We start from the raw sequence: 4,577 nt of genomic DNA, 5'->3' as shown, positions 1-4,577 counted from the left end.
CTCATCAGACAAATACTTATTGGGTGCCTGCTGTGCGCCAAGCATCATTTGTAGTGCTCAGAACTCCTCAGTGGACAAAAGAATGACCTTTGCCTTCATAAGTCAAATAAGTGGGGGACAGACAATGCCCATAAATAGCAGAATTTTATGGGCTATCAGAGCGAATTGGTGCCATGGTGGAAGGCAGAGCAGGTTGCAGGGGACTGGAGGCCTTGGGGAGGGCAGCAGTGAGGGCAGGCCTCAGTGGGAAGACTTGAACAAAGTCTTAAAGGAGGGAAGGACGTAGCCACATGGACTTCCGAGCAAAGGGCATCTTGGGCAGAGGGAATGACCAATGCAGAGGCCCTAGGGCAGGGCTGAGCCTGGCCTCTCCAAGGACTGGCAGGGCCAGTGGGCTGAAGTGGAAGTGACACTGGAGAAGTCACGTGGCCTTTCTTCACTTCTTTCCTGATAAGATTTTGGCTCCGAATCTGCGTGAAATGGGCAGTAATGCTGGTGTGAGCAGGGGGTGGCACGGCCTAATTTACATCACACAAGGAGCTCCTGGTCTGCTGCTCTGAGAATAAATTGGGGACAGGGGCAAAAGAACAGACAGGAGGCCCTGGCCCAGCCCAGGTGAGAGGTGGTAGCAGCTCCCACCAGGTGTCGGTCATGAGAAGAGTTTGGATTTTGAATGCATTTGGAAGAATATTCTAATAGGTGGGACATTAATCTAAGAAAGAGGAACCCAGATGACACCAAGCTTCTGGTCACTGGTTTGTCTCTTGAGCAACTAGGGGTATCTTTACCTGCCCCATCTCTGGTAAAGGTGCAGGTAGAAACTGTTATTTTTTGCTGGGGGCTGAGATCAAGATTTCCACTTCAGAAGTTTGAATTTGAGATGTCCATTAGATAACCATTTCCTAAAACCCGGGTTGGCAGAGTTGTGGAGGCAGTGGCTCCATTCTTGCAAGAATCCAAGACCTCCTTGGGGACTGAGACCTGAACTCCCACCCCCAAGTTTATATTTGGGAGTTGGCTGCACCGAACCAGAATGGCTCTGCCTGAGGCCCAGGGATGGCTCTGCCTGAGTCCTGACTCTGGAACGGCTCCACACAACGCCCTGGGGCTCAGGCCCGGCCGAAGAGCTTGAGCTGGATGGAACCTCATGGAACTATGACCTCATGAACGTACACAGGGACTGAGCTGGAGCAAGCTTCAACGCCACTCCAGAAGATGGCAAGAAAGCCACTAGGAAGACCCATGCTATTTGCGTCTAACTAAGCATCTTCCTGCCTACCCGCCCACCCTCGCTGCATGTATTCCACTTTTGTTTTTGTTTTTGTTTGTGTTGTTTTGAGACAAAGTTTCACTCTTGTTGCCCAAGCTGGAGTGCAATGGCGCGATCTCGGCTCACCGTAATCTCCACCTCCCGGGTTCAAACAATTCTTCTGCCTCAGCCTTCCTGGGTAGCTGGGAATTACAGGCAGGCACCACCACGCCCAGCTAATTTTTATATTTTTAGTAGAGACGGGGTTTCTCCATATTGGTCAGGCTGGTCTAGAACTCCCGAACTCAGGGGATCCACCCGCCTCAGCCTCCCAAAGTGGTGGGATTACAGGCTTGAGCCACCGCGCTTGGCCCCATTATTTATTTATTTATTTATTTATTTATTTATTTAGAGAGGGAGTCTTGCCCTGTTGCCCAGGCTAGAGTGCAATGCCCTCCATTTTGTTTTTAATTTGCCAATATCATTGGCCAAAAAATGATTTCTCATTGCTTCATTTTGTAATTCCTAAAGGGGTTTGAGCATCTTGTACGATTCTTACCCTGAATTGCTGCTGTTTCTCTTTTTTTTTTTTTTTTTTTTTTTTTTTTTTTTTTTTTTTTTTGAGACAGAGTCTTGCTCTGTCACCCAGGCTGGAGTGCTGTGGCCGGATCTCAGCTCACTGCAAGCTCCGCCTCCCGGGTTCCCGCCATTCTCCTGCCTCAGCCTCCCGAGTAGCTGGGACTACAGGCGCCCGCCACCTCGCCCGGCTAGTTTTTTGTATTTTTTAGTAGAGACGGGGTTTCACCGTGTTAGCCAGGATGGTCTCGATCTCCTAACCTTGTGATCCGCCCGTCTCGGCCTCCCAAAGTGCTGGGATTACAGGCTTGAGCCACCGCGCCCGGCCTCTGCTGTTTCTCTTATTGAGTCTCTGATGCTCTTTATACCTGTCTGCGTTGATTTCTTTTTGAGACGATGTTTTGTTCTTGTCACCCAGGCTGGAGTGCAATGGCACAATCTTGGCCCACTGCAACCTCCGCCTCCTGGGTTCAAGTGATTCTTCTGCCTCAGCCTCCCAAGTAGCTGGGATTACAGGCGCTTGCCACCACACCCAGCTAATTTTTCTGTTTTTTAGTAGAGACGAGGTTTTGCCATGTTAGTCAGGCTGTTCTCGAACTCCTGACCTCAGGTGATCCACCTGCCTCGGCCTCCCACAGTGCTGGGATTACAGGCCTGAGCACCCCACCTGTCTTACTTTAATTTTTTAATTTTTATTTGTTATTTTTTTGAGACAGGGTCTCTCTCTATTGCACAGGCCGGAGTGCAGTGGTGTGATCACAGCTCACTGCAGCCTCAACCTCCCACCTCAGCCTTCCCAAGAAGCTGGGACCATAGGCACGTGCCACCACACCCAGCTAAGGTTTTTTAATTTTTTGTAGAGATGGGGTTTTGCCGTGTTGCCCTGGCTGGTCTCAAACTCCTTGGCTCAAGTGATCCTTCCGCCTCGGCCTCCCAGTGTTAGGATTACAGGCGTGAGCCACCATGCTTGGCCCATGCTTTATTCTTTCCTTTCTAGAGCAGTTCTCTGTGCTGTGCAAAGCTCAGTGGGGAACGGGAAGCAGGTAAAGCTACTGAGTAGCTCTGTTCAAGGCTCACTGAAAAGGGGTTTCTCAGCCCACTTCCAGATGTGGGGGAGGGATCACCTGACTGACCTGACAGTTTCAAGTTTCAACCCCAGGGCCAATAAACTCTGGCCAGAGGGGTCATTTAATTTGACCCACCACCCTCAGCCTAGGTAGTCTCCTTCGGTGGGAGAAGTGATTGACAGTGGGAGAAGTGATTGGCAGCTCCAGTCCATTTTATAGCATTGCTATTCATGGTGTCCACCGGTTCTCCACGACAAGAGCCGATTTACGCGGTGTGGACCTCATCAACAGGTAATTGGCAACCTCCACTTTCGGGCAGAGGGAGGACATTTGCAAGGTGGTGTTTTAGGAATATAATTCTGACAGTGTGTGTTAGATAAAAGGAGGAAGGCTTAGCTGGAAAAACAAACTGCAAGGTGAAGTACAATTAAAATACAGAAAATAGGCTGGGCGTGGTGGCTCACGCCTGTAATCCCAGCACTTTTGGAGGCGGAGGCGGGCGGATCACCTGAGGTCAGGAGTTTGAGACCAGCCTGGCCAACATGGTGAAACCTCATCTCTACTAAAAATACAAAAATTATTTGGGCATGGTGGCACTTGCCTATAATCCCAGCTACTCGGAAGGATGAGGCAGGAGAACTGCTTGAACCCAGGAGGCAGAGGTTGCAGTGAGCCGAGATCGTGCCACTGCACTCCAGCCTGGGTGACAGAGCGAGACTGCATCTCAAAAATAAATAAATAAATAAAATACAGAAAATAAAAACGTGGTTTTTAAATTTATGCAGTGACTGAGTGAATGTGAACATACCATATTAGGCAATAGACATGGCTCCAAAGACACAGTGCTATTCAATTAGAGTTGCACACCACAGTTCAGTGGCAGAATGCGACACAAAATGCTTACAACTCAAAGCTCAGTGATTAATAACAACAGCTGGCGAATCTCAGCGCTTGGTAAATGCCTGCTAGCTCAGCAGTTTCCCATCTGGCCAAGTATTTTAAACATTTGGACCTTAATTAGTGCTAATGTTTGGTTAACATGTATTTATTTTTCCTACTACTTTAGCTCTCAAGTGGATATTTTTTGTTAATCCGGAAACCCTGTAACTCAGAATGACAAATGTTTCTGAACATTCCTCTCCTAGCCCCCACCCCCAAATTTGATCGTCCTTGTTTGCTATTTTTGTGATATACAAATTATCATGCTATTCTGAGGTTAGGATGTAGGGTGTGGGTCGGGCTTCAGTGAGACATACTCATACCGGAGCTGAGGTCTGGGAATAAACAGGTCATCATCACCTGAGCAGCCCCACCTCTGTTTCCAGGAAAAACAAATATACCTATGACACAGTTGCAATTAAAAAAAAAAAAAAGACTGATTCAGAACCCAAAGAATGCAGCTGAGAGAAGGAAAGATGTGGAGAAATAAACTGGCTGTGGCCCTCAGCCTGGCACTTTCAAAACTCCTGGCAATACAAACCCTCCGATGTTGCAGAGGACAGAAAGCTAAGGTCAGAATAGAAGGAAGGAACGCTCCAAAATAAATTCTCTCTGAGTACAAGGGTACATCGTACTGTGTGGCTGGTGGTTTGTTAGCCCTTTGTGGAGTACAGAAGGTAGACAGGGAGGTGCCCAGACCATGTCTGCACAGTCAGGTGACATGGGGCACACTCTGGCTTGCTGCA

Source organism: Macaca mulatta, chromosome 13, assembly GCF_049350105.2.
Source record: "Macaca mulatta isolate MMU2019108-1 chromosome 13, T2T-MMU8v2.0, whole genome shotgun sequence".
NCBI classification, from domain to species: Eukaryota; Metazoa; Chordata; class Mammalia; order Primates; family Cercopithecidae; genus Macaca; species Macaca mulatta.
This window is presented reverse-complemented; position numbering follows the sequence as displayed.